The sequence below is a fragment of the Crocuta crocuta genome, unplaced genomic scaffold (genome assembly GCF_008692635.1).
Source record: "Crocuta crocuta isolate KB4526 unplaced genomic scaffold, BGI_CrCroc_1.0 scaffold132, whole genome shotgun sequence".
Taxonomy (NCBI): Eukaryota; Metazoa; Chordata; class Mammalia; order Carnivora; family Hyaenidae; genus Crocuta; species Crocuta crocuta.
The window spans coordinates 4,083,821-4,109,046 of record NW_027528611.1 but is presented as its reverse complement, the minus strand read 5'-3'; the positions used below and the strand labels follow the sequence as shown (position 1 = coordinate 4,109,046).

General features: G+C 42.6%; 1 protein-coding gene across 1 annotated transcript in view; it reads right to left on the bottom strand.

Moving 5' to 3' along the window:
• NUDT3 (nudix hydrolase 3) overlaps positions 1-3,511 on the bottom strand; it is a 105,422-nt gene extending 101,911 nt beyond the window's left edge. Inside the window, exon 1 of the mRNA XM_077754746.1 lies at positions 3,504-3,511. The gene's annotated coding sequence lies outside the window, so the exon portion shown is untranslated. The remainder of the gene's footprint in view (positions 1-3,503) is intronic.
• Between the last annotated feature and the right edge of the window lie 21,715 nt (positions 3,512-25,226).

Genomic DNA, 25,226 nt, shown 5'->3' with positions numbered 1-25,226 from the left:
CCTTTCAATAGAAGTAGAAGCACTGTATGTCTGAGTTCATACCCAATTCTGTTCATCGCTGTTAAGCTGCTCTTATAAAGTACATCAGAAGGGCGCCTGGGTGGCTCAGTCAGTTAAGCCTCAGAGTTGGCTCAGGTCATGATCTCGAGGTTCATGAGGTAAGTCCCCGCATCGGGCTCTGTGCTGACAGCTTAGAGGCCGGAGCCTGCTTCTGATTCTGTGTGTGTGTGTGTGTGTGTGTGTGTGTGTGTGTGTGTGTGCCTTCCCCTGCTCTCACTCTGTCCCTCTCTCAAAAATAAATAAACATTTAAAAAAAATTTTAATAAAATACCAGAATAGTGTTAAATAACCAACTAAGAAAAGATTTTCCAGGCAGTTCTTTTTTTTTTAATAATATCATCTAACAGGGTGGCTTAGTCGGTTGAGCGTCCGACTTTCGCTTAGGTCATGATCTCGCGGTTCGTGGGTTTGAGGCCCGCGTCGGGCTCTGTGCTGACTGCCAGCTCAGAGCCTGGAGCCTATTTCAGTCTGTGACTCCCTCTCTCTCTGACCCTCCCCTGCTCACGCTATCTCTCTCTCTCCTAGAAATAAATAAAACATTAAAAAAAAAAAAATTTTCTAACATACCTTTTTTTTTTTTTTTAAAGTAATCTCTATGCCCAACATGGGGCTCAAACTCCCAACCCCGAGAACAAGAGTCACAAGCTCTACTGAGCCAGCCAGGCGTCACTCCAGGCAGTTCTCTAAAAGGACTTGACTGTTTTATGAACAAAGAGATCAACTAAGTGTGTATACAAAGAAAGTCTATTTAAGGGATCAGTTCTTTTTTATGTTTATAATAGCCTTGTCTTCACTATAAGTTTGTTTCTACTTGTGTTAGATTTAAGTTTTCATTGTTTTGTAGTAATTTTTTTTACATGGAATAGACATTCACTCTCTCTCCTTTTGGAAGTGCTCACAAAATACACAGACATAAGATAAGGTTTCATGATAATCGGGTTATTAACTTCCCATTTTGAAAATGAGTTAAAAAGTATCCTAAACTGTCTAAGAATTTCTTAAAGTATATTTGGATAAAGCACATGAAAGGCATGATCATACCTGCCTCAGATACACAACCAGACCTGCACAACAGCCCACTCCTGGTTAACTGCGCGAAGAAAGCAGCAGTAGCACACATGATATAAATGATAAAATGTCAAAAATGGAAAAAAAACCAACACACTCATGTTTGCTTTGCAAGTACTTTTGGTGCTCACATATGAATATTTTGGTATCATTCTAGTAATTTTTTTCTATTTCATAGAATAAGGACATCACACTACAATAATCTTCTTCAGCTAGGTTTCCCACACCCACCTCTGGGTTGGCCTTTTGAGGGACTGGTGCAAGGAGACAGAAAAGAAGGGTAAGGCACAGTCTGTGGGAAGGAAAACCCCTGGTTTTCTTCCTACTTGCAAAGGGTAAACCCCAGTTCTTCCCAACTGGGTGTTTCTTTCCTGAGAGTCTCCTTCACTCCTCACAAAGTGCACTTTGCTTCGGACACTCCTGGTCACCGAATCGGTGGGGTCCCCCTACACCAAGCAGGTCTCTGCAACACCAGCTGGGGGGTCCTACAATTTAACTCAAGTCTGACACTATCTCTGGGTGGCATCTCCCTACCTGAAGGTAGCGTCAGGTCTTGCACGTTAAGAGCTTAGTCCCATAAGACCGCCACTGCCCTTTCAGATGCCAGTCACGAGCCCACGTTACCACCAGTGCTTATGACCAACTGGCTACTGATGGGACGTTCCAACAACCCCCTCCGTGGGTTTGATTAATCTGCTGGAGTGACTCCTAGAACTCAGAGTAACACTTCATTACGTTCCCCAGTTTATTAAAGAATATGGTAGAGGATACAGATGAAAAGCCAGATGAGGAGATGCATAAGGCAAGGAGCTTCTTGTCCCCATGGAGGTGGGCTGTGTCAGCCCCCTGGTAAGTGTTCACCAATCTGGAAATTCTCCGAACCCTGTACTATAGGGACTTTTACGGAGGCTTCATCACGCCGGCATGATCGATCATTAACTCCATTTTCAGCCGTTCTCCCTGCTCAAGGGAATGGGGGGCAGGGCTAAAAATTCCAACCTTCTAATCACGGCTTGGTCTTTCTAGTGACCAGCCTTCACCCAGAAACCATCCAGGAGCCCGCCCAGAATTTGCCTCATTAGAACAAAAGACACTCCTATCACCCAGGAAACTGCAAGAGTTTCAGGAGCCCCGCGTCAGGAACAGAGGTCAAAGACTAATATTAGAACAAGAGATGCTTCTAATGTCATCGTATAAGAAATCACAAGAGGACCGGGAGCTCTGCGCCAGGAAGCGGGGCTGGAGACCAACGCACACCTTCTATTACCTCACAGTCGGTCTCAGGAAGAGCCACCATTCCACTCGGAATCCTGCCTCCCCCCCACCCACGCCACAGCTGGGGACAGAGGCACGTGGCCCAGGCGAACAACTCCCCACCAGTGCTAGGAAGGTACCCTGGCTTGCCTCCGAGTGGTCCAAACAATGAGAACTGAGAAATCGGCAAACCCAGTCTGACCCAGACAACTGCCAGGCTGCTCTTCGGGGGCCTGAAGCCAGTGAGACAAGGAGCTTCCACACGAGAGCGCTTTCCTGACACACAGAGCCCATTGCCAACACTGATTTTACACATACACACACACACACACACACACACACACACACACACACAGGTGCGCGCGCCACTCCATTCCCAGCAGTTCTTCATTCTAGAAGGACCTCTGGCACTTAAGGTAACCACACCTCAACAAAACTAGGTAAGTGCTGAAAAATCATATGTGCCCAAGTGGCCTGGATTCAAACAGGTTTCTGGGAAAAACTGGCAAACCTCGATTAAACAAAAATACCCCAACTTTCATTTGCAATGCACCACAGTTTCCTCTTTTATAAGATGCCTACCTGCATCTCCTTTGCACCTTTGGAATTTTGTACTGTGCCCATATATTATCTACTCAAAGTAGCTTTTCTGACTAAACACCCTAAGAATGTGTAAAGAAACTCTAGGGTCCTTTCAGATTTATCTCTTAAAAAGCAGGACAGTACTTTTTCTCTCCACTAGTTTATTAGCCAGAACCTTTTCTAATTAACTCTTGCCATCCTGTCACAGCCACTTCTACTCCTCACAGTCAAGGGAAAGAAGGCGGTTTTGTGGGCTGTGGCCGACTTGGCTGCTGGGTGGCTTTAAGGGACAGAAGGACAGAGGTAGAAGAGAGTAAAGGAAAACCAGGAGAACTGGAAGGGTAACAAAGCCCGACGAGAAACGGGAAACGGTGGCCTCCCACCTCGGCGACACCTCCCACCACTCTCCTCCACTTGGCTGCCAGCCACTCTGGCCTGCTTCCTGCTTCTCCTCCTGGCCAAAGTCACTCCCCACTTGGGGCCTCTGTAACCCCTCTTCCCTCTGCCCTGCCACTCAGAGACTACCTGGCCACGATCTGCCTCCTCGCTCTCGGTCCCATCACACACCTACTTCCTGCCCACCACCACCACTGCCCGAAATCAAGTTCACTGGTGTTTCTGCTCACGTACTGTCTCCCCACATTTGTTATCAGAAACTCCACAAGAGCGAGAGCATCCACTCTGCCTTGTTCACAGCTGCGTTCCAAGAACAGTGTCTGGCCTAGAAGCACGCATTCGATAAGGTTTGTACAATAAATGAGTAAATGAATGAATGACTATAACAACGAACAGCTTGCCCTACTCAAAGGCTTAGTAAGCTAGGAAGCAAGGGTTTTAAGAAGCCTGGGGAAAAGACTGTGGACATTCTTGAGCAGCTCCATGTTACTGTAGGGTAGAAATTCTCAAACTGGATTCAAGGAAGTTTTCCTGGGTCTGAGAGGATGTTACTCAGCAAGTTGACTTCAGGTGCATATACTTTATTACTCAGTTTTAAGTTTGGGGGTTTTATTTCCAAATTTAATTCCTTCTTTTATCCATATATCTTTTTTGCCTGTGATGGTTCCTTTGTTCTGTTTTCCTATGTTAACCACCATAAAGGGAACACTTCAAGACTCGGCACTCACAAACCTTACATCATGTCTCTTTCACTCTGACCTAGATAAAGAACAAAACGACGACGACAGGAAAACGTTATGACCATTCCTATCAACCTTCATTTTCAAATTAATTACTCTACTATCAACTAAACTTTGGAATCTAGATTTGACATACATTGTTGGCTATGAACCACAATATATTTTTAAGTTTTGGGGGTTTTTTGGTTTTTTTTTTGAGAGACAGAGAGTGTGTGAGAGGGGGATGTGTAAAGAGAGAAGGGACAGAGGATCTGAAGTGGGCTCTGTACGGACAGGAGAGAGCCCAATGAGGGGCTTGAACTCAAACTTTGAGATCATGACCTGAGCCGAAGGCAGACACTTAACCAGCTGAGTCACCCAGGCGCCCTGGCTATCTACTGCTTGACTGTAGTTTGTTGATGTACTTATTTACTTATTAATAAAAGGCTCCGGGCTATCAGCAAAAGAAAAATTCTTTCCCTCAAGTACTAAGTCACTAGGACTGAAGATCAGTACATTTTATCAACCACACAACAGAAATCCTGCAAGACGGCACAGATTCACAAGTTCAACATCTGAAAGAAATCCTAAGTGCCCTGTCATGGGACGGTCCGCTGAGATTCAGAAAAGATTTACCACCAAATACACATACACTCCCACTGGGCTGATACTCAGTGTTATCAGACACCTTGTCACTAAGACACCGGAAATGAGATAGAAGACGTCCCTGAAACATTTTTATCAACACATTATTGGTACATTCAGTATATCTGGGGTATTTTCAATTCCTTTACTAGACTGTAAGCCTAAAAGCAGGGACAATGTGTTCGTTCATTCGTTCATTCACACAGTCAACAAGTGGTACTGAGCGTATACAGGAGTGAATAAAACAGACAAAACAGACAAAAACTCCTATCCTCATGAACTAGCTTGTATTCTAGAGAAAGGAAACAGACAACAAACGAGTACATAACATATCTTGGTGGTGATCTGTGCTGCCAAGAAAAAACGAAGCCTAAGATACACAGTATCAACAGGCTGGTGTATTATATAGCATGATCGTTAAGGGCCTGTCTGATGAGACGAAAACTAAGCAAAGACCCAAAAAGCAGGCCATGCAGAGAATATGGGGAAGAAACAGTACAGAGGCCAGTGCGGCTGGAGGAGAGGAATGAGTAAGAGGGAGAGTGGTTAAGAGATGAAGCAGAGCCATGGCAGGGGACCCGAACACCCAGAGCCTTAGTTAGAGGTCATGGTGAAGACTGGATTCACTGAGATGGAATACCACTGGAGCAGAAGAGTGGCATGATCTGACTTCTATGTTGGAAGAATCACTCCAGCAGCTGGTAGACAAGACTCGAGGAGTGGGGGCAGAAGCAGGGAGACCAGTCAGGAAGATTCAGCGGTAATGCAGACAAGCGGCAGTAATGGGTTAGGCTAGGACCGCACAGTGGAGGTTGAAGAGTTAAGGTTAGGCAGGATCTGTTGTCAGATTAGACGTGGGTATGATGAAGGGAGAAGCCAAGGATGACTCCTAGATGTCTAACCTGAGTAACTGGTAGCATGGAGATTTTACTTACTGAAAGAGGCACAACAGTAGGAGAAGCGGGTTTCTGTTGCTCTTTGTTTTTTGGTGGATGGAAGCAAGAACTCAGTTTGGGTATTTTAAGTTTGAGATGCCTGTCAGATACCCCAATGGAAATACTGAGTAGAGGGGCGCCTGGGTGGCTCAGTCGGTTGGGCATCCGACTTCGGCTCAAGTCATAATCTCGCAGTTTATGGGTTCGAGCCCTGTGTTGGGCTCTGTGCTGACAGCTAGCTCAGAGCCTGGAGCCTGCTTCAGATTCTGTATCTCCCGCTCTCTCTGATCCTCCCCTGCTCACGCGTGCGCTCTCTCTCTCTCAGAAATAAATAAAACATTTAAAAAACTTTTAAGAATTTAAGAAAAAAGGAAATATTGAGTAGATTACAGGATAGTCAAGCCCTGATTTCAGGAGAGAAACTGGGGCTAAATACAGACAGTTGAAAGTAATCAGTATAAATACGGTATTTAAAGATGGGACTGGATGAGATCACCTACCACGTGAGTGAGTGCTGGGGTGGAGAGTGGCTCAGATTGTGTCCTTGTGCACTGCAATGAAAGAAGTCAGGAAAATGAGGAGGAATACAACAATACTCACAAGGAGCAGCCAGAAAGAAAGGGAAGAACTAGAAAAACGCCCCAGAAGCAAGGTAAGCAAAGTGCTTCAGGAAGAAAGGAAAGATGAGGGAACAAGGACCGAGAACTGGATTTGTTAACTTGTCACCCTGCAGACTGGTTTGGGCAGAATCACGGGAAAGAGTGCCTGACTGGAAGGCGTTCGAGACACGATGGGAACCGGGAACGTGGAGACAGCAAGTACAGAAAAGTTTTGCTCTAAAAGGAAAGAGAGAAGTGGGATGGTAGCTGGAGGGGATGTGGGGCAAGGGAGCATTTCTTTTAAGACGGGAAATACTTCAGCCTGTCTGCGCAGGGAAGGGAAGGCACTGAAGCAGGAAAGCCAGGACACGTATGGGAGTGAGGTGGCGGGGCAGGGGGCGTGTACAAATGGCTTGAGGAGGAGCCAGTCTTATCCACCTGTGAATTCCCGGGGTCTTACACAGAGACTAGTCCATAATAGGGCTCTCAAAACAATGAATAAATGAATGTATTCTCAAACAAGGGCCCTTCCTTTCTGTACTAGGCTACGAAAAAATATAGATTGCTTCACAGAGTAGATAGGCAACACTGTATTTACTGAGAGATGAGAATGGCTCAAAAGCAAAAAAAAAAAAAAAAAAAAAAGGTTAGGGCAAAGAATGGGAAAAAATAGAGTCTGCAGTCTGCAGTAGTTCGGACCAGAATTCACATCTCAGGAGCCAGGCAGGTAAGGAGGCAGTGGGAGAGGTGTCTAACGGACTAAGTGGCATTATTAGGTAGGCCCAAGGGGACGCACACACACAAGAAAGCCTCCAGGAAAGACAGAAACGTCCAGTCAGATGACTGGATCAATGCAGCCATCATGACCTTAGAGCAATGTAATATCGGCCAATCACCGAGATGTGGTACAAAAAGATTCTCCAACCAGCCTAGGATCTACTCGAAGCTCTTCGTCATGGTTATCGCCTCTGGGATTGCCACCCGTGCTTCACTCCCCTCTCTAGAGCCCAGGGGAAGGTGTGGTCTTGCAGTGACGTCCTTCCACCTGCTCCTCTAGGACAGTGTTACTGACAAACACTCAGGCCACCAGAGTCTCTGCCCACTGAGGAGCTCCAATGTCGATCATCTCCCCACCCAGCCTCGTGAGCTCGAGGAGCTGAGAAAACGAAGCGGCAACCCCTTGTGCCAAGAGATGGAAAAGCTCAACAAACCAACCTAAGACCCTTAAAGACAGGGTTGTCCTTTCTTATTAAAAGCAGTTTTAACACACAAGGAAATCGAACTAAGAACGATCCTATTAGTACTCATTTCTTTTTCCTGGAGTAAAAACAGACCTGATAGGCACAGCTTTAACTTTCCTAGGCACTGTGACGTCATCTGGTGTTTAGCCTGTGTCGCTGCCCTTTCTGAGAGTATTTCACATGGCTAGATAGTTCAACTGCCTAAAAGGCCTGTTATACTCCCCTCCACTCCACTCTGGAGAGGGTACGAAGCAAGCCCACCCCTAGTGTGTCTCACTTCCTGTCGTTATAGAGGCTCCAAAAAAGGGGGAAGGGGTTAAATCTCAACTGGAAGTGCTTTCGGAGAGCCAAAGGTGAATAACTGGACAAAGATGAATGTTATATTACCCAACCCAGAACAATTAAATCTTACTCAAGAGACTGGTTTCAGTTTCTACAGTTTAGGATAAAATATTAACTGGAAGATATGGCAGAGTAAAAACGTAAGTGTATATGTATTTGCTAATCTTGTTTGTGGATCCAAGATCTTAAGTGTAGGTCAACTGTTGGACATCGAGTTGTCTCTCACACACCACACCCATCATGACCTATGTTTTCCAGTTCCAGTTCAGGTTTATGTAAAGAAAAAAAACCCTGAAAACACTCATGAAGTGATTGATGTGCAGAGTCCTTCTAGACTTTCAAGACTCCCTCTCCATTTTTTTACAGTTTGCTTACCTATATAATTGAGCAGTAATTTCTTTTAATGATTTGAAATTACTGAGTCATTCCAAAGCACTTGAAATACTCACAAAACCATTCTTTTTGAATTCAAATTTCTTGGGCTTACATCATATTTAATTACACTGTATAATTACAATAACAAGTATGATGAATATAAACAAATACAGGAATAAATACAACCGAACCTTTGTAAGCACACAATTGGTTGGGAGGCCTCATGGGGGGAGGGATATATCAGACCCAGTGGCTCACAGAGCAACAACAAGCATTCAGTGCACCAAGTTGGTTAAAGCAGAGGTTGGGTAAGAGACTGTCTATTGTATATCAGGCTCAAAGTACCGTAATAAACGTTAGTTATCATGAATGCCCCAAACTTAAAGGTTTTAATTCATCAAAATGCCAATAACAATTAGTAAAACTTGTAAGTGGGGGGATTTTCCTGCTATTGATTTCTTGTTTATCAATAGGAAAAACATCCAGAGGTTGGAAAGAAAGGAAATTCTGTGTCTTCATGAAGTTGGACCTGTTTGTTCTTCTGTCTCTGCCACTGGACTCTAAGCCCCCTTCGTGTCTGTTTTCCTCGTAACAGTAGCTCAATAAACTTGCTCAGTAAACTTGCTGAATATGTTCCCACATCCTAACATGGATCATATAAATAAAATTTTCTAGGGCTGAAAAAAAACAAATGTTAGAAGGTCTGATTCAGTCTATTACCCGATAATATTTTCTGTTTTTCTTTACATTGTAGGTATGTTTCCTGGCATTGGTTAATTGACTCTATTAACCAGGGTCCCATTTATACTTCCACTACTATTACATCAATGCTAATAATATTCTGTAAACTACTCTATCTTGATTAAAGCCATTAGTTCCCATTAAAAAATAAAACCAGGTTTAATGTCCTATTGAGTTTGAATTTCACATTCCCACAATATGTGGCAGCTAATACTTCCAGTTTCTAGCACTTCTATTGAGAACATAAAAGTTCTCCCGGAACTAGCAAATTACTTCCCTTCTAACACAATTATGTAATCTGAGAACTGAACGGCACCCTAGAGATTATTTTGTGGCCCAAAATCCCTCCCAATTAAGGGATCCCATCAAAAAGTACTCAATGTGGGGGGCCGGGCAAGAATGTTTATCTTTAAATTCCACATTATGGAGTTCTGCACCCATAGAAGGCTCTTAATACATACTTGTTTAATTGAACTGAACAAGTCTAAAATGGGTGCATTTCATTAATTTTCTTGTTCTTTCTGGGCTTTTGCTGTAAGATCCACTGAATCTGTAATTAAAAGTGTGCATGAATCTCCTGCTCATTAACCAACGTTCAATAAAGAAATTCAACCACTGAAACTCTACGATCAGTCAAATGTTTTAACATTTAGGCTGCTAATGTCAGCACATAATAAAACTAACAGAAAATGGAAAAAATCAAGTTTTAGTTTGCATATGATCTATAAAGAGTTTCCAATTTGTCCAAAATACTCACCCATTCTCAATTTCTAGGATTTTTTTTTTTAAAATGAGTAACATCTTGCATCATTCACACAACTAAATTATACACCCTTCTACTTATAATTGGGGTGCTCACAGACTTAACCACAGCATTGAAGTAAGACATGTTATTATGCTAATTAATTTTCCCTCCAGTTAAAACAGACTTGTGATCCCGTCTGATTTCCCATAATATGATATGATAAGAGGACAAAGCCTGTGGAGCGGTAAAACACCACCAACAATTTTACTTTAGTCAAGTATGTCTTCCAAAACTACATAATTTACAGCATGGCCCTACTTAGTACCTCTATGACCATGCATCCGTTTTGGGGACTTTTACAATATAGGATAGGACACAAGGTATATTATTTCCAAATTCCATTTCCTTCTGTTTTGCTGAAAGGGAACACACACACACACAAACACACAGGGTCCCGCAACAACACAATTACTGCTTAACTAAATTTTTTCAGGCAATAATTTAAAGTCCCACTTCCTCCTAAATATCTCTGGACAGCAACTCCTGGCAATCCATCTGGCTCTTTCATCACAGCTTCTTTTCATAACTAACGGGTCAAGTTCCGCTCCCCCCATTTCAACACCATGCACTGTACTCGCAGCCCGCTGCCACAGCCCACTGCTGAATGCCAGAATATAGCATATTGAATTTCACTGTCCTTCATTGTTTCCACGTTAACTGCCATTTTACCACCATGCACAGGAGACAGACGCTTTCCCACAGGCATCTTATGAATTTCCAAAGCAGCTAGTCTTTGTGGATTTACAAAAACGTTTGTCTTCTCTAAATTCCCTTGAGCACCACAGAAACGGCTCTGGGAAGCTGAGATTTCTTTTCCTTTTTTTTTTTTTTTTAAGTACCCCAAGCAAAAAGAAACTGATTTTAAGCATTTCTATTTTGCTAGCAAATTTAATCCTAAGGGCCTTCCTACAGGGCAATGTCAGGGAATAGATCTTAAACACCGCTTTCGGCCTTCCCAGTGAAAATGAAATATTTTCAGCCCGTAAAGATTTATCTTATCAAATGTCCTTTCTTCTCAGCGACACCAGAAGGGCTACCCAGCGCACTGTAAAATAAACAATTGGCNCCGCCCTTGGCTCACAGACACACATTATCCCTCGGCAACCCCCAACGTGCCAGTGAAGTGGACCATTTCTCTGGCACAAAGGGCTGGCCTGCGCCTCGTGCAGCGCGGCCTCTGCACACATGTGCGGGCTGACAAGTGCTGAGCTGCCCTTCCTGGATCCAAAGCTGGAGGTCTGGCCCGAAAGCCACACACCCCTCCCCACCCACCGCCTTCTCTCCGCCGCCACTCTCCCCGATGACAGGCGACCGGCTCCGAAGCTCCCTCGGCCGGATCGGTGCCGTGGGGCCACGCTCGGACCCGCTTCCCCTCCGCCCACCGTCCTTTTTCCTCTCTCCTCTTCTCTGGCTCAAGAAATTCCGTCGAACTTCACTCAGGNGACGACGACCGCGCCGCCATCTTGGGCGCGCTGCGTCAGCGGCGTAAAGCCGCGCCGGCCTGCGGGACGGCCGTGCGCTCGCAGCGCAGGCCGCGTCCGGGAATCGCACCCTCCCAGTCCGCGCGGCGTAAACGAGCGTCTGGAATGAAAGGGCCGTGTGAATGGAGGCGGCCGTAACGCCAGGGGCGTAGGGGTGGGGAAGGTGGGGCGTGCGCGGAGGAAGTCCGGGGAGAAAGGGGAGCGGACGCATGGTCGTCCCGCTCGGCTGAGCAGCGGCCGCAGCGGAGATCCGGCTGTCCGGCTACGCGGCTTGGCGGAGGGACAGCGGGGACTTGCCCAAGGTCACATCGCAGTTTCACGGGCGAAGATGACCCAAGGTCAGGCCGCCCGGTCTCGGCCTTGACCGTTCATCTGGGAGTGGGTGAAGGGGAAGGTCTGAAGGAAAAGTGGGATGCAATTAAACGCACTGGAGTGTGCAACCTAAAATACCTGGGATTAGGCACTGCACAGCAACCCGGGTTCGGGGGAGGGTGGGGGTGGCACATTCAATTGATATCCAGAAGCTGTGGAAGTCGTAGGGGCTGGGACATTAACAGATGTTTACCCTGCAGTCCTTGATTGGTGCAAAAACAGATGGTTCCTCTTAAGGTAAACAGAGGGGCCAGAAAAGTAAGATAGGGGTTTGTGTGCACACATAATGGAAATCATAAGGCATCATCGTTTCTGTCAGTAAAGGAGGACTATATAGTGTGGATGTCAAACATTCTCCAGGGGAAAATATAATAGCCACACCCTGTGGAGTAAGGAAAAATGTAATCCCTGAATATACAGTATTTGTCTGTGAATTGTTTCTTTTCCTTCTTTAACTTGCTTGTATTTGGCACAGTCAAAAAATCAGGTTCTGAAACCAAACCTGGGTTGGAATCTGAATTATATAATTTATTTACCCCTCTGTTTGGCAGCTGGCACATAGTAGTAACTTCATACATTGCAACTCATATTACTGATATCTCACTCAACCCTTGCCTCATAAAATGTGGATTTTTAGTTAATTTGGGTCAATCCACATACACTACAGTTCCCAAAATCTTGGCCATTTTGGTTGTCTTTATAGCTTTCTCTTCTGCCATTACATCTCTAAAAGGAAGGAAGAAAGAAAACAGGTTCTGACTGTAGAAATCCTCTAACATGTTTGTCAAAAATTTGAAAAATATAGAGGGCATGCAGATTAAATCCCATATCTCTGAGCACATTCAGTAGAGATTTGTAGCCTGCTTTTTTCCCCCCCCTTTCCTGTTCTTTTCCCCCACGTTATTACTTTAAAAAAAAAAAAATAATAACATTTCTAGGGGCACCTGGGTGGCTCAGTCGGTTGAGCATCTGACTTCAGCTCAGGTCATGATCTAGCAGTTCATGAGTTCAAACCCCGCATCGGCCTCTGTGCTCACAGCTCAGGGGCTGGAGCCGCCTTTGGATTCTGTGTCTCCCTCTCTCTCTGCCCCTCCCCCACTCATGCATTGTCTCTCTCAAAAATAAACATTTTAAAAAAATAACATTTCTAATTACTACCTAATAGTCCACCACAGGGATGCACCATCAATTATTTTACCTTTTCCCCATTGTTAGAAGCTTAGGTTGTGTCCTGTGTTTCATTAGAATAGCAATGAATGTCCGCGTACATAAATCCTTAACCCTATTTCAGATGTTTCCTCAAGGTAAATTCCCAGAGGCAGATCAAGGGGGTAGTAATATCTTTATGGCCCTCACTGCCTTTTGCCAAAGGCTTTGCAGAAAAGTCATATGAGTGCAATCACTCCAGCAGCTAGAAGTCACACTGTACTATCTGGTACTTTCTTAAGGTTGAGAGCAGAAATGCAAAGGACATTCCAGGTCTTGGTACATGAGTGAAGATATTAAGCAAGTTAGATTGTAAGCTTTTCATGGGCAGGCCCTGTATCATTTACCTCCATGTCTCCACCTTATAGCACAAGGCCTTGTCCAAAGTAAGAGCTCAGTAAATGTTGATTAAATAAGTGGGGGCAGTTTTCCTGTTGTTTCTACTTCCTTTCCCAGCTTTTATGGGCCTGTCTAGTTTCAAGAACCCCCTAGACCACTCCAGATTTCTTGCCTTGGTAGTAATTACTCTCTTTGTTCAGGAAACATTAACCAAAGGATTCCACCCTTTCCTGGAAGATAATGGCAAAGACCAGATTTCAATTCATTAAAAAATTATATTTATTAATATATTATTCCAGTTAAATACTTCTCCGAAAGTGCTACAAGAAAAAACTAACATGGGGGCACCTGGGGAGCTCAGTAGGTTGAGTGTCCAACTTTGGCTCAGGTAATGATCTCCTGGCTCTTGAGTTCTATCCCCACATCTGGCTCTCTGCTGTCAGCGCAGAGCCTGATTCAGATTCCTCTGTCTCCCTCTCTGTCTGCCGCTCTTCCAACTCTCTTTCTCTCAAAATAAATAAACTTTAAAAAATCAATTATCTAAGTTCCTACTTTAAGAAGTTAGTAAAAAAACAAGTAAATTAAACCAAATGTAAGTAGAATAGAGAAGAAATCGATGAAATTAAAAACAATAGAGAAAATTAACAAAGCCAAAAGTTGGTTCTTTGAAAACACTAATACAATTCATAAATCATGAGCAAGATTGATAAAGGAAAAAAGAGGAAAAAGCAAATTACCAATATTAGTAATGAAAAAGGGGATGGCACTACAGATCCTACAGACATCAAAATAGTAGTAAGGAAATATAATGAAAAACTCTGAGCCAACAAATTCAACAAGTAGGTGAAATAGACAAATTCCTAGAAAAACAATTTACCAAAACTAACAAAATAGAAAACTGGAACATCCTTATTTATGTAACAAACTAAATTTGTTGAAAGCCTTGTCACAACTTTAGTTAATAAAAATGAGGGGCACCTGGGTGGCTCAGTCGGTTGAGCACCCGACTTAGGCTCAGGTCATGATATCATGGTTCGTGGGTTCGAGCCCTGCGTCGGGCTCTGTGTTGACAGCTCAGAGCCTGGAGCCTGTTTCAGATTCTGTGTCTCCCTCTTTCTCTGACCCTCCCCTGCTCATGCTGTCTCTCACTCTCTCAGAAATAAATAAAACATTGAAAATTAAAAAAAATGTATTGATATTGGTTGTGACAAAGGTACCATATTAATGTAAGATGTCAGCAATAAGAGAAACTGGGTGGGGTTATATAGGAACTCAGTTACCTTTGCAACTTTTCTGTAGATCTAAAACTATTCTAAAATAAAAAGTCTATTTTTAAAAAAAGCCTCCCTACAAAGAAAACTCCAGTGTCAGGTGGTATTTTGGTGAAATCTATCAAATATCAAAGAAGTAATACCAGTCCTACACAGACATTCAGAAAATTGAAGAGGTAAGGGTACTTCTTTTTTTAAATTTTTTTAAATGTTTTATTTTTTTCCGAGAGAGAGAGAGAGAGAGAGACAGCATGAGCAGGGGAGGGTCAGAGAGAAAGGGAGACACAGAATCTGAAACAGGCTCCAGGCTCTGAGCTAGCTGTCAGCACAGAGCCCGACGTGGGGCTTGAACCCATGAACCGTGATATCATGACCAGAGCTGAAGTCGGACGCCCAACCGACTGAGCCATTCAGGTGCCCCGGTAAGGGTACTTCTGAACTTGTGTTATAAGGCAAAGATAACCCTGATTCCAAAATCTGATAAAGACATTACAAGATAAGAGTTACCTAAATTCCTATAGATCTATATTCCTTATGAATATGGATACATACCCCAAAAAAATGCTGAACAAAAATATCAGGAAATAGAATCTACCCACTGGGTGCCTGGGTGGTTTTAGTAGGTTAAGCATCCAACTCTTAGCTTTGGTCAGGTCATGATCTCTCGGCTTTGTGGGTTTGAGCCCTGTGTGGGGCTCTGCACTGGCAGCGTGGAGCCTGCTTGGGATTCTGTCTCTCTCCTCTCTCAAGTGAAGTTTTTCAGACTGTAAAAGGATATCTCTCAACAATGACTAACATTATACTTAAAGGTAAAAGATCAATCCTTCTCCATGAAGATCAGAAACAGGGCAAGAATATCTTCCCACCACTACTAGTAAATATTGTACTAGAGAACTTAGTGAAATAAAAAATGATAAATGAATATAAGGCATAAGATTGGGAAGGAAATAAAACCATCACTATTCATAGACAACATGATTATATATGTAAGTAAATCTAAAAAAAAAAAGGGCTACGCCCATAATACTAGCACTAATAAGTGAAATTAGCAAGATGAAAGGAATCCAGATCAATACATAAAAAGTAGGTATATTTGTATAACAAGTAACAAACAACTGGAAATGAAATTTAAACAAAATATCATCAAAATAGCATCAAAAATGTTAAATATCTAGGGGTGCCTGGGTGGCTCAGTCGGGTAAGCAGCCAATTTCAGCTCATGATCTCACATTTGGGAGTTCAAGCTCCACATCGGGCTCTGTGCTGACAGCTCAGAGCCTGAAGCTTGCTTCATATTCTGTGTCTCCCTCTCCCTGCCGCTCCTCTGCTCATGCTCTGTCTCTCCCTCTCTCTCAAAATAAACACTAAAAAAATTTTTTAAGTCAAATATCTAAAAATAAACCTAACAAAAATTGTGTAAGTCCTGTATACTGAAAACTACAATTGCTGCTGAGAGAAATTAAAGAAGACCTAAATGAATGAAGGGGATGTATCATGTTCATGGATTAGGAAACTCAATATGGAAAATCCATTCTCCCTAAATTGATGTATATATTCAATGCAATTTCTACTTTTTTAAAATTTTTTCTAACATTTATTTATTTTTGAGAGACAGAGCATAAGCAGGGAAGGGGCAGAGAGGGAGGGAGACACAGAATCTGAAGCAGGCTCCAGGCTCTGAGCTGTCAGCACAGAGCCCGACACTTAACCGACTGAGCCACCCAGGCGCCCCTGCAATTTCTACTTTAAAAAGTCATCAGATTATTTGGAAAAAGTAGACACAGTGATTCTAAAATAAGGGGCGCCTGGGTGGCTCAGTTGGTTAAGCGTCCGACTTCAGCTCAGGTCATGATCTCACGGTTCATGGGTTCCAGACCCGCGTCGGGCTCTGTGCTGACAGCTAGCTTAGAGCCTGGAGCCTGTCTTCGGATTCTGTGCCTCCCTCTCTCTCTGTCCCTACTCTGTTCATGCTCTTGTCTCTCTCTCTCTCAAAAATAAATAAACATTAAAACATAATAATAAAATAAAAAATATATACATGAAAATGAAAAGGATATAGAATAGCCCAAAAAATCTTGAAAAGGAACAGAATTAGGGGATTGATATTACCAAATTTTAATCCATACTGTAAAATGACAGTAATCAGGATAGTAGAATAATAGTATAAAGACAGACTAATAAATCAATGGAAGAAATTAGAGAACCCAAAAATATATGGGTTCAAATACTTATATGATTATTTGATTTTCAGCAAAGACACCAGAGCAATCCGATAAAGGACAGACTTTTAACAAATGGTGCTGGAATAAGTGGATATTCATGTGAAAAAAATGAACCAAAACTCTTCTCTCACACCATATACAAAGATTAATGCAAGATGGATCATGGGGCGCCTGGGTGGCTCAGTCTGTTAAGCGTCCAACTTCAGCTCAGGTCATGATTTCATGGTTCGTGGGTTTGAGCCCTGCGTCGGGCTCTGTGCTGACAGCTCAGAGCCTGGAGCCTGCTTTGGATTCTGTGTCTACCTCTCTCTCTGACCCTCCCCTGATCACACTGTCTCTCTCTCTCTCAGAAATAAATAAAAACATTCTAAAAAATTTTTAAAAAAAGGTGAAACATAGACATTAACATAAAGGCAAAAACCATAAAGACTGTAATCAAAAACATAAAATATCTTCATTACTCAAAAGGTAAATGAATATAAAAAGCAATAACCATAGAAGGAAACTGATAAATGAGACTTCATCAAAACTAAAATTTCTACTCATCGAAAGACATTGTTAAGACAATTAATAGACAAGCCATCAATGTGAAGAAACTACTTATAAAACATATCTGACAAAAGGATCATATCCAGAATAAATTAGTAACTACACAATTCAGTAATAATAATGACATATAATCTAATTTAAAACTGTGCAAAAATATAGATTTTTCAACAAATGATGCAAGAATAATCCATAAGAAATAAAAAAGAAACAAAAATTAATTCAAAGTGAATCATGGATTCAAATGTAAGACATAAGGGGCAGCTGGCTGGCTCAGTCAGTAGAGCATTTGACTATTGATCCCAGGATTTTGAGTTCAAGACCCATGGTGGGCATGGAGCCTACCTTAAAAAAAAAAAAAAGTATACAAAAAACTATAAAACTTACAGAAAAAAACATATAGGAAAATCTTCAGTGCTAGGCAGACTTCTTAGATTTGACAACAAAAATATGATCTATGAAATTAAGAAAAAGAAGGGCACCTGGGTGGCTCAGTCAGTTAAGCATCCAACTTTGGCTCAGGTCATGATCTCGCGGTTCGGGAGTTTGAGCCCCATGTTGGGCTCTGTGCTGACAGCTTGGAGACTGCTTTGGATTCTGTGTCTCGCTCTCTGTGCCCGTTCCTTGCTTGCTCTCTCTCTCGAAAATAAACATTAAAAACAAAAAGATAAATCAGACTTCATTAAAATTTAAATATTTTGCTCTGTGAAAAATCCTGTTAAGGAGATGAAAAGACAAGCTACAGACTGGAAGAAAATATTTGCAAATCATGTATATGACAGAGAACTAGTATCCACAAGAAAGAGTTCTCAAAACATAGTAGTTTAAAAACACACACACACACAGGGGCATCTGGNAACAAAAATTAATTCAAAGTGAATCATGGATTCAAATGTAAGACATAAGGGGCAGCTGGCTGGCTCAGTCAGTAGAGCATTTGACTATTGATCCCAGGATTTTGAGTTCAAGACCCATGGTGGGCATGGAGCCTACTTAAAAAAAAAAAAAAGTATACAAAAAACTATAAAACTTACAGAAAAAAACATATAGGAAAATCTTCAGTGCTAGGCAGACTTCTTAGATTTGACAACAAAAATATGATCTATGAAATTAAGAAAAAGAAGGGCACCTGGGTGGCTCAGTCAGTTAAGCATCCAACTTTGGCTCAGGTCATGATCTCGCGGTTCGGGAGTTTGAGCCCCATGTTGGGCTCTGTGCTGACAGCTTGGAGACTGCTTTGGATTCTGTGTCTCCCTCTCTGTGCCCGTTCCTTGCTTGCTCTCTCTCTCAAAAATAAACATTAAAAACAAAAAGATAAATCAGACTTCATTAAAATTTAAATATTTTGCTCTGTGAAAAATCCTGTTAAGGAGATGAAAAGACAAGCTACAGACTGGAGGAAAATATTTGCAAATCATGTATATGACAGAGAACTAGTATCCACAAGAAAGAGTCCTCAAAACATAGTAGTTTAAAAACACACACACACAGGGGCATCTGGGTGGCTCAGTCGGTTAAGCGTCCGACTTTGGCTCAGGTCATGATCTCACAGTTCGTGGGTTCGAGACCTGCGTCGGGCTCTGTGCTGACAGCTAGCTCAGAGCCTGGAGCCTGTTTCAGATTCTGTATCTCCCTCTCTCTGACCCTCCCCTGTTCATGCTGTCTCTCTCTCTCTCAGAAATAAATAAAACATTAAAAAAAAAGTTTTTAACACGCACATAATCTGGGGCACCTGGGTGGCTCAGTCATTTGAGTGTCTACCTTTGGCTCATGTGATATCTCACATTTTGTGAGTTAGAGCCCCACACAGGGTTCTCTGCTGTCATTGTGGAGCCCACTTCAGATCTTCTGTCCCTCACTCTCTCTGCCATTCCCTCACTTGTGCTTTTTCTCTCTCAAAAATAAACATTAAAGGGGCACCTGGGTGGCTCAGTCGGTTAAGCGTCCGACTTCGGCTCAGATCATGATCTCGTGGTCCGTGAGTTCGAGCCCTACGTTGGGCTCTGTGCTGACAGCTCAAAGCCTGGAGCCTGCTTCAGATTCTGTGTCTCCCTCTCTCTCTGTCTCTCAAAAATAGATAAACGTTAAAAAACAATTTTTTAATAAACATTAAAAAAATTTAAACCCACATAATTTAATTAGAAAATGGGCAAAAGACATGAACAGTCATTCACCAAAGAGGATATACAAATGGCAAATAAGTACATGACAAGACACTCAGCATCACTAGCCATTAGGGAAATGCATATTAAAACCACATGAAATCTCACTCCTCACCAAGAAAATGGCTAAAATTAAAAATAGGGTTTAGTATTAAATGCTGGCAAAGATGCAGAGAAACTGAATCACTCATATGTTGATGGTGGGGATGTAATTTGGAATATTTTACTGTATTCTCTGGAAAATAGCCTGACAGTTTCTTAAACACGAAATGACCATATGCAACCTAGCAATTGTACTCTGGGGCATTTATTCCAGAGAAATAAAGATTTATGTTTACTCAAAAACCTGTACATAGGGACACCTGGGAGGCTAAGTCCATTATGTCTGACTCTTGATTTTAGCTCAGGTCATGATCCCAGGGTTATGGGATCCAGCCCCGCATTGGGCTCTGTGCTGATCAGCACATGCATATTCTCTCTCTCAAAAAATAAACAAAAAAGTCTTTTAATTTTGAGTTATTTGTACATTTGTATGCAGTTGTAGAAAAGTAGTACAGAGACTATGTTCCTTTTATTCAAACATCTTGCAAAACTATATGTTTTGGATTTTTTTGAGAGAGAGAGAGAGAGAGAGAGAGAATCCTAAGCAAGCTCTATGCTCAGCACAGAGGCTGACATGGGGCTTGATCCCACCACGCTGGGATCATGATTTGACCCAAAATCAAGAGTCAGTCACTTAATTGACGGAGACACACAGGCGCCCTGCAAAACTATATCTTGAAAGTAAAATATTGCAAAACACTATCACCACCAGGATACTGATATTGATACAGTCAAAATATAGAGTATTTTTATCACCATAAGGATCTCTTGTCTTGCCCTTTTACAGTCACACCTACTTCCCTCCACCCCAACATCCTTCTTAATCCCTGCCAGCCATTGGTATGGACTCCATTTCTACAACTTCGTTATTTCATAAATTTTATACAAATGAATCATATAGTATGTAACATTTTGGGATTGGCTGTTTTCACTCAGCGTAATTCTTTGGAGATCATCCAGATTGTTTTCTGTTTCAGTAGTTTATTCCTCTTTATTGCTTAATAATATTCCATGGTAAGAGTATATCAGAATTTATTTAACCAGTCACTCATTTAAGGACATCTAGATTGCTGCCAGTTTGGGGCTAACAGAAATGAACATTTCTGGTACATTTCTATAAACATGTATATACGTGTTCAAACAAACAAATGTTTGTTTGTGTATGAACAAATGTTTGTTTATTTTTGAGACAGAGAGAAAGAGGGAGGGAAAGACAGAGAGAGAGGAAGAGAGAATCCAAAGCAGGCTCTACACTGTCAATGCACAGCCCTATGCAGGGTTTGATTCCACGAACCGTGAAATCATGACCTGAGTCGAAATCAAGAGTCAGATGCTCCACTGACTGAGCTGCCCAGGTACCCCAAAAGATTAACTTCTTGGGGTGCCCCGGTGGCTCAGTCAGTTAAGCACTGGACTTCACCTCAGGTCAAGATCTCACAGTTCATGGGTTCAAGCCCCGCCTTGGGCTCTGTGCTGAGAACTCAGAGTCTGGAGCCTGCCTCAGATTCTGTCTCTCTCTGCCCCTTCTCAGCTCATGCTCTGTCTCTCTCTCTCTCTCAGAAAATAACTAAACGTTAAAAAAAAAAAAGTGTAGGGGCACCTGGGTGGCTCCATCGATTGAGTGTCTGACCTCGGCTTATCATTATCTCATGGTTTGTGAGTTCGAGCCCTGTGTCAGGCTCTGTGCTGACAGCTCAGAGCCTGGAGTCTGTTCAGATTTTGCATCTTCCTCTCTCTCTGCCCCTCCCCTGCTCATGTTCTGTCTCTCTCTCTCTCCTTCAAAAAGAAACAACCATTAAAAAAATTTTTTTAAGTTAAAAAAAGATTAATTTCTTGAATGTTCAATTTTAATTTTTTCCAGCTTTGTGGGAAGTATAATTTAAAAAGCTATTAAAGTTTAATTTTTTTTAATTGGGCAAAAGATTTAACAGGTATTTCATAAAAATTAAAAAAAAAAAAAAAATATAAGCACCTTCAAAAGTATTCAGGGGCACCTGGGTGGCTCAGTCCATTAAGCACCAGACTTTGGCTCTGGTCATGATCTCACGGTTCATGAGTTCAAGCCTGCTTCAGATTCTGTGTTTCCCTCTCTCTCTCTGCCCCTCCCCTGCTCATTCCCTCTCTCTCTCTCTCTCTCTCTCTCTCCCTCTCTCTCTCAAATAAACATTAAAAAAAAATTTTAAGTGTTCAACATCATTAGTTGTCAGGGAAATACAAATGAAAACCACATGAAATATACCAGCATGGCTAAATTTTGAAATAGTTAAATGAAAGAGACTGACAACGTATGTTGTTGGGCAAATGTGGAGCAACTGCAAGTCTCATCCATGGTTGGTGGAAATGTAACATGGTACAACCACTTTTGAAAACCGCTTAACAATTTCTCAGAAAGTTAGAAATATACCCATCATCTGACCCAATAATTCCACTTCTAGGTATTTACCCNCTTGTGGGGATGAGCACTGGGTGTTATGTGGAAACTAATTTGACAATAAACTATTAAAAAAAAAAAAAAAGAAAATGTGTATAAGAGTGTCCATAAACCCAAAAGTTGGCAACATCCCATCAATAGAAGGGGGTAAACAAAGCGAGGTGCAGCTAGATGATAGAATATTATTCTTCCACAAACAGAAATGCGCTATTGATAGACATATCAATATGGATGAATCTCAGAAAATGCTGAGTAAACTAAGCCTTACACAAAGGAGTCATACTGTATAATTCCATTATGGGAAATCCTAGAACAGGGAGAACTAATCTAAGGTGAGGGAAAAAAAAAAAGAGAACAACGATTCCTTTGTGGGTATGGATGATGGGGATTGACTGGGAAGAATGAGGGAACTTTCTAGAATGATGGCAAAATTCTTGATCTTAGAGGTTTGGGTTACACAAGTCACACTGTCGCAATCCAATGAACATACTCTTAGGATTTGTGTTTTTCACCTGTGGAAATAATATTGAGCTGTAACTAATAATATCCACGCTGCAACATTTAGGAGATAAAGCACTTTGTTTTTTAATGTTTATTTATTTAGTTTTGAGAGAGAGAGAGACAGAGCACAGGAGGGGGAAGGACAGAGAGGGAGGGAGACACAGAATCCACAGCAGGCTCCAGGGTCTAAGCTGTCAGCACAGAACGGGATGAGGGGCTTAAATCCACAAACCATGAGAGTATGACCTGAGCTGAAGTCAGATGCATAACTGACTGAGCCACCCAGGCAACGAGGGAACAAAGTACTACTGTCTGCAGTTTATTTGGAAATGAATTTTAAAAATGAGATGCAAACAGGGCACCTAGGTGGCTCAGTTGGGTAAATGGACTCTTGATGTGAGTTAAGTGACTCTTGATCTCAGCTCAGGTCTTAATCTCAGGGTCATGAGTTCAGGCCCCCCACTGAGATCCATGCTGGGTGTGGAGCCTACTTAAAAAAAAAAAATGAAGAAAGGAAAAAAAGATTCATGGTAGAAAGTAGATGGTGGGAATGTAAATGTTCAGTAATGAATTTTACAGTATGTGGTTGGATTTTCATAAAATGTTGGTTAAAAATGGACCTTGACCTCTATGTCACTCCATACACAAAAATTTATTTGAGGGGATCATAGACCTAAACATAAAACCAAGACTCATAAAACTTCTAGAAGAGGGGCACCTGGGTGGCTCAGTCAGTTAAGTGTCCAACTTTGGCTCAGGTCATGATCTCACAGTTTGTGGGTTCAAGCCCTGCATCAGGTTCTGACAGCTTCAGAGCCTGGAGCCTGTTTCAGATTCTGTGTCTCCCTCTCTCTCTGCCCCTCCCCTGCTCATGCTCTGTCTCTATCTCAAAAATAAAAAAAAATTTTTTTAAACTTCTAGAAGAAAGTATAGGAGGATATTTTCATGAACTCAAAACAGGCAAAAATTTCACAGAGGCCACAAAAAGCACAAACCATAAAAGGAAAAAACTTGATTAATTAGTTATAGCCTGCTCATCAAAAAACATCATTAAGGGGGCGCCTGGGTGGCTTAGTCGGTTGAGCGTCCGACTTTCGCTTAGGTCATGATCTCGCGGTTCGTGGGTTCGAGCCCCGCATCGGGCTCTGTGCTGACTGCCAGCCCAGAGCCTGGAGCCTGTTTCAGCCTGTGACTCCCTCTCTCTCTGACCCTCCCCTGCTCACGATGTCTCTCTCTCTCTGTCTCCTAGGAATAAATAAAACATTAAAAAAAAAAATTAAGGAAAAAAAACAAAACAAAAACATCATTAAGAAAACAAACAGACAAGCCCGGAAAACACATTTGTAATACATACATGTGTGACAAATGATTGGTATCCAAAAATATATTTTTAAATTTATGCAGATTGGCGCCCCTGGGTGTCTTGGTTGGTTAAGCATCTGACTTGGGCGCAGGTCATGATCTCATGGTTCTTGAGTTTGAGCCCTGAGTCAGGCTCTGCACTAACAGTACGGAGCCTGCCTGGGATTCTCTCCCTTTCTCTCTGCCCCTCCTTTCTCTGTCTCTCAAAATAAATAAATCAGCTTTTAAAAAAGAACTGTAAAATTTACACAAACCCACAATAAAACAACAAATACATCAATTTTTAAGAACAGAAAATACAATTAAACAGATGCTTCCCAAAATAAGACATAAAAATGTCCAGCAAGCACAATAAAAAAAAAGTGCTTAAGATCACTAGTTATCCCGTAACTATCACCAAAAGCTACAATGAGCTTCAAGTTCACACTAGACTGAGTAAATAAAAAAGACAACAGCAAACATCGACTAGCTAGGAAAAGGAGGCGCTTCGACTCTCAAACAATTGTTGTGTAACGGTTGGACGATGAAACTGAGGAAGTATTTAGAACATTCTTATTCAGTTAAAAACATGCCTCGTCCTAGGTATTTCATCCAACAGAAGTGAAGACAAATGTTCACCCCCCCCCCAAAAAAAACGTGTAGAGGAATGTTTGTAGCAGCCCTTTTCCCAATGGCCTCAAAACGGAAGTAGCCCAAACCCACATCAAATAGGAGACTGGGTAAATAGTGGCATATTTACTCGATGGAATGCCACCCAGTAATGAGCTAAAATGAACCAGGGAGGAGGAGGAGCAGGATAATGGAGTCCTGAGCTCGTCCTCCCACAGAGGCACAAAGCCTACAGCTACAGCAGAGCGGCTCTTTCTGAGAATGACCCGAGGACTAGCAGAGCAGCTCTGCCACAGCCAAAGATCTCAAGAAAAAGCCACATCGAGAGGAAGGAGGGGCAGAGACCCGCAGCCTCAGCACAGGGACCCACAGGCAGGAAGGGTAGCACAGACCCGGAGTCCTCCCTGAGGCATGAGGAGCTGGAGCCCCACGTGAGGCACCCCTGCCCTGGAGACCTGCACCAGAAAGATGTGTCCGCATGACATCTGCTCAGGAAATCAGCAGGGCTTAATTCTGGGAGAGCAGGAGGCCGAGAAACCACGACTGTGCTCTTAAAGGGCACGTGCGCAAACTTAATCGCCATGAACCCAGCAGTTTGAAACGGGGCCGTGTGAGAAGGAAGTTTCTTGACTGATTTTAAGGCATATGCTAGAGGGGCAAGGATCGGTAGGAACTTTTTCTGGGAGTGGAAACACTGGCAGGCACCACTTTTCTTACTCTCTTTCCACCTAGCTGGATTGGCACTGGTGGGCACGATTGCTGACACTCTCTACCTACCTTGCTAGCACTCTCACCGCAGGTATTCCACTGCGGACTTTCCCTACCACCCCCCCCCCCCCCCCCCCCGGGGCCCCCTCCCC